The sequence below is a fragment of the Gordionus sp. m RMFG-2023 genome, chromosome 5 (assembly GCF_954871325.1).
Source record: "Gordionus sp. m RMFG-2023 chromosome 5, tfGorSpeb1-WG-v2, whole genome shotgun sequence".
In the NCBI taxonomy this organism is placed as follows: Eukaryota; Metazoa; Nematomorpha; class Gordioida; order Chordodea; family Parachordodidae; genus Gordionus; species Gordionus sp. m RMFG-2023.
This window is the reverse complement of record NC_088779.1, coordinates 10353360-10363243: the sequence shown is the minus strand read 5'-3', so window position 1 is coordinate 10363243 and position 9884 is coordinate 10353360. Positions and strand designations below refer to the sequence as shown.

General features: G+C 24.8%; 1 long non-coding RNA gene across 1 annotated transcript; it reads left to right on the top strand.

Annotated features, from left to right (window-relative positions):
• The first annotated feature begins 852 nt into the window (after window positions 1–852).
• On the top strand, window positions 853–9668 carry LOC135930477 (uncharacterized). Its single transcript, XR_010572782.1, has 3 exons — window positions 853–973; window positions 2663–2759; window positions 9465–9668. It is a non-coding gene; the product is annotated as an uncharacterized LOC135930477 (long non-coding RNA).
• The last annotated feature ends 216 nt before the right edge of the window (window positions 9669–9884 follow it).

The following is a 9884-nucleotide window of genomic DNA, read 5'->3' as shown; positions in this document are numbered from 1 at the left end:
AAAATAAAAATGATGAACTTTCGTGGTTGATCTGAATTATAAACTCAGATTAAATTCATAAAATTTAAAAAAATATAATATATAATAAAATATGTTTTTCCATATTTTTTAAGAAAATATTTAAAGTAAGGGTAACGTTTTGCGTTAACCATTACCCACAAAAATACAATTACTCAACAATAACAAATGGCATTCCTTTTCCTCAAAAAAGGTAACAACGTTAGTACCCAGGCTAGCAGTAAGAAAATTCTTAAAACCCTACGCACGTTAGAAAATATAATAATAAGCTCAAACCCGCCCCGTAAACCCCGGGCAGACGCCACCCATGACTAAGCACTCATTAAATATCTTTAAGATTAACATTTATATGTATGACGAGGTGTTAATACAAATTTGAATATCGGAAAATACCTTTCAGCACTACCTCAAAACAATGTAGAAATTTAAAACATTTATTATATAATGATATTAATATTTTATAGCAAAACACTAAAAAGAAATTATTTCCTGATTTAAAAACAATATTACTAAATATTGACTAAGGAAAAATTATTACGTGAAGTAAACTGGAATTAAAGAAAAGACTAATATTTATATAAATTTTTGCCAAGTTCCGTTCAGGGGACGCATACGGAGGAATTTTCTTTTCTATGTCCTTGAAATTTGTGTCAATTATAAAAACAGAATATATTATTAATTCCCTTCTACATATTCTGAGCTAAATTTATTTGTAAATATTTGATATGAAGACTTCTTTGTTGAATTAATTATTATATCTATAAATATTGATTTAAAAATATCATTTTGATTTTATAAAAATAGAAAAAGAAATTAATATATATAATACTTTTAATTTAATCCTTTTTATCTGACAAATACAATATCCATTTATAGTTTTTTAAAAAAATGAAAATCCTATTTATAATACTGGGAATTTTTGCGATATTTTCTTCCATAGCAGCTCAAAAAAAACGTAAGTCATATATAAAGACCTAATTTTGGTATACCACTGATTTAATTTTAAACAGAAATATATATTTGAGCATTGTTAGATGTCTTTGCCTGTAAAAATTCATAATATTTATATATAGGGCTTTAGGTCAGTGATAGAGAATTTTGTTTTGGAATTTAAGATATCATTTATGTAACTAGAAGTTACAAAGTTTAATTTTGACACATAACCAGAAATATTTAAAAAATAATAAATATATAGAAAATTTGGAAGAATGCGAATGTCTTTGTATTATTATTTTTTAAACATAATATATTATATAACAGGATATTTAAAAAAATGAACTTAAAAATGAATTATTATTAAAAAATTCGATTCGATTTTATTTTCAATTTCTAATTGTCAAACAAGAAATGACGCTGCAAGAAGATTAATTGTTTAAATTCTGATTGGGGTCTATTTTTATAATATAAACATACTGAATTTTCATAAATATTTCATGGCAATAATTATTTTTACCTAAATTATCTTTTCTTTTTAAGTATGAGGCATATAGTCGCAGCATTAATTGTTGGCAAGTCGCGAATATGAAATTTTCTTATTCTTATAGGAATTTTTCTCAATTCCCTGTAAAATTTATCCTAGTAAATTTATTCATAACCCTTGAGTAGTAAGGTGAAAAAAAAATAACGCGAGTAGTTGGGTGTGGTATAATAGCTAACCCCTTTTTAAAATCTATTATATAACATTCAAATTTATTAAACTTTGATATTTTAGACATTAATTAGGTACTTAAATTAGTTCTAAATTTTAAAGATTTAATGTTTAAAATTTTATCTGAATTTTTGTACAGGATATCGAAAATAGAGCAAAATTGACTTATATGTTATATTTTCACTTATAAAAATAACATCTAATAATTAAAATTTTAATTTATTTAATATTTAAAATAATAGTAAAAAAAATTTCAAATAATAATGCTGTTTCTTTTTTAAACAGATTTGAAAAAAATTATAAATTCATCTTGAAAAGTTTTTTATCCATGAAAATGATATCATTAAATTTGATCAAAAATATCTTTATTGAAAGATTTTTGCCCAAAATTTTTTTTTTCAAGCGCTGTTTTAAATTATAATTTAATTTTTGCCTCCAAAAATTTTTTTATTAAAAATCTTTCATTAAATATCCATAAACCTTTGCAGAAACGTAGTTCGGTACATATATTATGTTCTCACGATTTAAAACTTTCCTCTAAATCACGTTGCCCCATATACGCCGACAAGTGTTAATTATGATAAATAACCTCAATATAAATTTAGATAAATCACGTGATTATAAGGGCAATTTTATACTTTTTAAACGCAAATAGCTATTCATTTAGCAAAAAGTAATCAAATAAATATTAATTATATTAAAGAAATCGAATACAAACACAAATATTATATTAAAATTTTTTAAGGCTAAAAATTTTTTTTAGATAAGAAGTCCTCTGTTTAATTTCAAGAATGTTTTAGCAGAATTTAGAATAAATAAATGTATATATTTTGTGCAGTATTAAATTCATGTCGGTAGGAAGATAACATTGCATAAAAGTTGACCTAGCAGGCACTCCGAAGCCTGACTATGAGAGTTGATCAATGACTAAATGATATATGAATGTCATAATAAAATAGTAATCAGATCTTTTTATAATAAACATTAATACTTTAGTAAGATGCTGTAATCAAAGTGATTGTAAAAATAAGTGCACGACAGATGGAGCTTGCGCTACTGTATATATCAATTACAAGGGTGAAACCAAATACAAGTATATACATAAAATTTATTCAGTTAACTTTAATAAATGAAATAAATATAAAAAAATCTGTTATGAACTTCATAATGTTTCTCAAATAGAACATACATTTCAAAAACGCTTAAAAGCGGGAAAACGTTATAAATACATCACTTATTACTTTATCATAATCTATATGATATTTTTTAGGGTTAAGAATAGATTGAACGGTCAACCTTAAGAGTGAGTATGGTATCGACGATATTTTAGATCTAATCAATTAATAAAAATGTTTCCAGGATTTAAACTCATCGCTTCACTTTATTTTTAAAATCCATCTTCATTCAGCCTTATTAAAATTGATCCGGTGGGTTGTATAATTTGAACGGGAGCCATTCACTTGTGCATAAGTTTATCAATTTAGTTGGAAATTTTCCTTAGACTGATGGATTGACCCCAAACCTGGCCGTAAACGTATGATTTTAAAATGAGAGCTAAGTTTAATAATATTGATAATCTATTTTATGAATTTCTAATTGCTACATAATTTTTAAAAAATTTAATAAAAATTGGGCTCGGTTCGGGTTAACATTCATTTTTTACTCTTATTTTAAATTTACTTTTGAAACAAATTTACAAAATACATGCAAAATCAGAGATGGTAAAAATTTTCTTCTGAAATTTTTTTGGGATTGTGTTAACATTCATATATGAGAAATAAAATCGTTTGAAGACCTCAATAGCAAAATTGGCATGGAAAAAAAAATATAATTGATCTACTGAATTTACTTATATTAATCCATAAATTTTTCTTATTTGAATCTAAATTTAAAATCATCTTCATTTCTTTGCAAGTATAGCACTCAAATTCTACTCCGGCGACACATAATCAAATCTAAATTTTTGTAAGAAATTTTTTGAATGTAGTTATATTTTGACCCAGATGATTTTAATATGGTAGTTTAAGGTTTATTTCAAGATTCCAGTGTTGATTATATCATTTATTTTTGATCGCTTTTAGACGTTACAACTATTTATAAAAATTATTTATTAAAAAATAACGCCGATTTTGAATTTCATATTTTAATCAGTTTTAAATAGTCCTGCAACGACGTTACCTTTTTCGAAGAGAAGGTACGCCATTCGTTATCTCCTTCTGGAGGTAACGAGTAACGGTAACGCGTTTCTTTTTTTGAGTAAAGGAAACGCAAAACATTACTCATTACTTCAAATTTTTCTTAAAAAATATGGAAAAAATATATTTTATTTAGTGCTGTAAAGTAAAGTCAAAAAAGTAACATCGTTACTAACGACGTTACTTTTTTTGAAGGAAAAGAACGCCATTCGTTAACTTCTTCTAAAGGTAACGAGTAACGGTAACGCGTTTCTTTTTTTGAGTAATGGTAATGCAAAACTATACTTTACTCGTTACTTTATATATTTTCTTAAAAAATATCAATAAAAAACATATTTTATTGTTATAAAATTACTTTTATTTATTTTTTATTTTTTAATTCTTAATATTAATAATTTAAGCCGAGTTTTAATTCATATCAACCACTCCCAACATTTTTTTTTAAATTTCGTTGTTAAATTATCAGTCGAAATTAATATTCAATCAAAATTCAAAGTAAATATAGATATTATTAATTAATTTATAATTTATTTTAAAAGAATATTATGTCCATAATACTTACTTCTTCAGATGAAGAAGATTTAACCCTTCCCTAGCCCCAATTTGAATTATATTTTAAACCAATTAAGAAAATTAATGGTACCAAGTCTACACTTTGTAAATGTAAATTATGCCCCATCGCAAATATTTCAACGTCAATGTCAAGTAGCTCAAACTTAAAAAAACATTTGAAGGTAAAGAATGAATTAATATATAATTATTTTAAACATATAAAAACTTAATCATGAAATGATTTTAAAACAATTTATTTAAATTTCATTATAGATTTTATTATTAAAATACTATATATATATATATATAGCATCTTATTATTTAACCATGTGTTTATTTTAATGATAGTACACAATAAAATAAATTTGAAATGTATAAATTTTATACAGATTATTATTTTAAAAATTTATTATACATAAATATTTTTTAAAAAATAAGATTACAATAAAATTTAAGTAATTTTGTTACTCTTAATGGTATTTAAAAGAAATATATATAATTTAACAATTATATTTATAACTAATACAAATGAGTATATTATCAAAATATAAATAACTTTTTTTGATACCTTTATAAAAAACATATAAATATTATGACTAAGAATTTATTATAATTAAGTTTTGCATATAAAAATTTTAATACTAAAAGAACATATCAAAATCATATTGTAATTTTATTATAATGCTAGAAATTATTTAAAAGCCTTCAAGTAAAAAAGTTATATAATATATTTATTAAAAATTTATTAGAGTATATGAACAAGGAGAGGAATCGGATGATGAAATAGTTCTACTGCCATTATTTTATCTATTTGAAGATCAAAATATTAATGATAGTATTGTATACTTACCTAAGGATCATTCCTGTTCAGCACACACTTTAAATCTTATGTATTGACACTGAAAAGCACACGATGTCCATTATAAAATAAAACCATTTAAAAAATTACATTTTCTAAATGTAAGCTTTTGTGGAATAAACAGGGCAAATTTCTAACTGTGCAGCCATTTTTAAGGAAAATATGGGAAGATATTTGATTAAACCTGTTATAACAAGATGGAATTCTTTCTATAACTCTGTAAAATTAATAAATAGTCTTATTAAGGTAAATTATTAAAAATTTGATGAATCTTGCGACAAACTGGATTACAGAGATTTTCAGTTAACAACAAGTCGTTCATAGATAAATATTGTATGGTTAGTGTTAAATAAAATATGATATGTATATATATGATTTTATAGGTTATGGAACCGATAGCTACGGCTCTTTCAATTTTAGAGAGCGAAGAAAATATGCATTTGGGATATCTCACTCCCATTATAATATCAAAACTTTTAAAAATTGGCTTTAAATAATTTTAAGTTTTGTAAGCCGCTTATTGATTCAATCCTGAAAGCCATAGATATTGCTTATAATTTATATTTTGACTATCATATTTTCAATAGATTCAAATACATCTATGATAATGATTATATACTATCGGCAATAATTCACCCACTATTTAAATTGGATTGGCCCTGGATAAAATTAGAGGTCAATAAAGGAAGAATGCTGGAACTTATTTCCAGTTTGAGAAAAGATATTGATAAAGAAGAACAGGCTTGATTCCTTTATCCAACACACACACTAGAATATTTTCAGATAATGATAAATTCTTTTCTGATGAGTAAATGAATGAAGATCTCTGTTAAGATGATCTTTCAAGCTTTTTTCAAAATAAAGATATTTCCTTAAATATTTTTAATAAATTCCCCGAATTGAAATTTTTGTTTATTAAGCTCTCGTAAAACTAGATATCAGGAAAGGAAGGAAGCTTGAACTTATTTCCTGTTTGAGAAAAGATCTTAACAAAGGTAAGGCAGACTTGATTTCCATAAGTGATTAAAGGCTTTTTAGGTATAATTTAAAAAAAACCAACACACTTAACAGATTATTTTCTAATAATGATAAAAAAAAATGGTTGAGTATCAAATGAAGCTTTTGACGGCCAATTAATTTGTCAAAATAAAGATTATTCTTTAATTTTTAATAAATTCCCCCCCCCCAATTAAAATTTTTATTTATTCATATTAAAACACTCCCATCGTCTGTGTCAGTTGAACGTGTGTTTAGCACTCTTGGTTATCTGAATTTTATATATCAATTGTTGATAAAAATAAATAATAGTTATTACAAAAATATCTTATCTTATAATATATTATTTTATTTATAAATTATATTTATAATTTTTATAAAAAGATTTCTTATATATTATTTTTTGCACAATTTAAATTATGCAATATATATTGGGAAAGAAATTTTTTTTGTATATTATATTGATTTTTTTAAGTAACGAGTAAGTAACCTGTTACTTCTTTGAATAGCCAGTTACGCGCGCTCCTTTTTTCAGATGTAACGAGTAACGCATTTTTTTTGAATTAACGTTTATAGCACTAGTTTTAAATGGTCCTAATTAATGTGAAAGTGAAGTGTCTACATCTGAAAAAAAAGGTACACTTCAGTTTTTCAAAATTATTTTAAATATTCCGTGGAATTCCTATTGATTCAATTACCCAGGAGAAAATTTTTAATTTAGCCATATAGCCAGAGTCGAAAAACTTGGTTAATGAGATAGATATGGCATAGTCAATATATATCAATTACTAAACAATCATCCAAGAAAGGAACCATGAAGTTGGCTTCAGAGGGATTTAAACTTAGAACCTACGGATTGAGAAACACTCACTTATCCCACTAAGCCAGGGACGGTCTTCGAAAATGACGATTTCCAAATATAAATAAACATTGGTTATCTCGATCGTATCACATTTTGAGTTCAATATCGCGGTACTTAACATTATAGCCTAAAAACTATAGCTGAGCATAGAAACAGACATTAATTGATCCCTTATAATCAGCTCCATTGGCTTCAAAAGGCGTTCAATGGTGGCAGTATTCGGGGATAACCCAATTTGAAATAAATTATCATAGAAAATCGTAGATCAAATCTTGCGCATTTGACTCAAAAAATGAGAGAAATGATAAAAAAAATTTATCCATGAATGGTTCATTCCTTGGATTATAAATTTTATACCGTAATTGTGCTTTTTAGTTTAATGATAAACTATGAAAAAAATATCTATTAACAGTTAATTAAAATGAACATTAATATTTAGCAAAGAAAAGATTGGACCTTTACCAAACGGTCAAAAGTTGTTTTGGAGATGGGTTTATTTGTTTAGGAACTTGAGTTTCCCAAAAAGATGGTAATCATAAGCCTTTTATTTTGACAAATTAAAAATATTTGAAAAATAAGTATCTATAAGCACTGCCGTATAGAAGGCTTCAGCTAGTCATTATAGGATGCCTCTAAATTTGACTCATATTAGTATGTGTTATATTTATAGTAGGGTAATAGCTGAACGTCCGCTAATTCGACCTAATCTACAGGTGTGCGGAGAAAATCCCTTAATATTCAGGCTCTTAATTTATATTTTTTATATAAATTTGAGCTGTTATATTTTTAAGAAAAAACCCTAGGCCAAAGTGATTATTTTGGGCAAAATATTGGTTCCGCAGGGTGGAAATTGGCTTAAACGGCTAAGTAAAAACAGTGCCATAAACCTTACTTCAAGCAAGAAACGCGTTAGTTATTTTTTAAAAAAAGAAATGTATTACTCACTATTCAAAAAAAAGTAACTCGCTACTCAAATTTCTTTTTATAAAATAAAATTACACAAAAATAATATATTGTAAAATCTTTTTTAAATAATTATTTATTGATTTTTAGCATTGATTTAAAAAATTTTAATCAGATAAACAAGATCTCTTAGTGCTTAATAAAGCATTTGCAATGGTAAATACATGTTCAACCGAGGCAGAGGATAGTAGTTTTGTATAAAAATTTTAATAAGGGGAATTTATTAAAAATATTTAAAGAATAATTCAAAAAAACTAATTAGATCATCTTTAGAAAAATCTTAAAATATCCTAAATTTTTTTGTCCATATCAGAACTTATTTTTTTTACATTTGAGCTAAACATCTAAGTCGAAATATTTGAATTAGGGTAAAATATACATTAATAAAGTGTACTTAGTGCCAATAATTTCCTTGTGTAACAAATGTTCCATACACGGGCCAGGGCAGAGTTAAATCATATGAAGATAAGTCCTATTGACACATATTTTTAATAAAATAAATTATAATATTAGAGGACATAAATTGATTGATTCAATATTAATTAGATTATCAAACTTGGCTTTATAAAATCCAATAACAAAAACTTAATAAATAAAAATGAAGAACTTTGGTCGTTGATTTGAATTTAAAACTCGGTTATAAAATCTTAAAAAATAATTTTTACATATTTTAAGAAAAAATTTAAGGTAACGAGTAACATTTTACGTTACTATTATTTAAAAAAAAAATGCGTCATTGTTACTTTTTAAAACAAGCAACGAATGGCATTCTTTTTCCTCAACGCAATTTTATGTATATTAAATATTATAATTATGATAATAAATAAAATATTTTATCCTATTAATAGGGTTAAATATTGTATTGCGTCCCAAAAGCAAAAAAAGACGTTTTTTTATTTATTTTGGATAGCATATTCATTTTTTATTATTAAAAACTAATTTAGAATAAATATAACATAAAAAACGATAAACGATTATAAAAAAATATAGCAGGTATAAATAAACATTTTTAAAAAAAATTAAATCTAAATACTTGCATTGCTAAATGGAACCACGAATAACAATGCAATTGCTATAATGAATAGCAATCGTAATGGCTTGTTTGAAATAGAAGGCTTCATTACGATCGCCACATATTTAGTTCAATTCTCATTAGTATCGTGATAAATTTATGGAATTCCTCGCCCAAAACACCAAGGGTATTGTCGACAAATTTTTTTTTGAATTTGACTATATTCGATCGGTTAATTGACCTAATGACACCTAGGTTAAAACCCTAGCCTTGTCCCTTGTCTTAAACCTTATATTAAAAAATTATGCTCATGTTAATAATTATTATTTTTTTAAATAATAAATTTATTTTACCACTAGATGTATACCAAAAAACTTAATAAAAGCTGTGTGTTCGGGCAAAAACCATGGAGATGGAGATGTATATGTTAAATGTTGTAACAAAACCGATTATTGCAACAAAAAGCTCTAACTTCATAAATATTTACAGGCATAAATTATGTGAATGTTTTTTTTCTCTATATAAATTCCTTTAAAAAAAATAGTTATCGAGTAGTTAATATAATAAAGGCATTGGGCTAATTCTGATTCTTCTTCTTAAATTAATATAATAAATATATAATATATTTAATTATAATGCTCTCTGGGGTTATGTCTTAATAATATCATAGTCAATTTTAAAGTAATTATAAATATTTTACACGATAATAATATATTATACAGATATATATACATTTATTTAACACAATAAATCTTTTCAATCTAACGGGCAGTGGTATT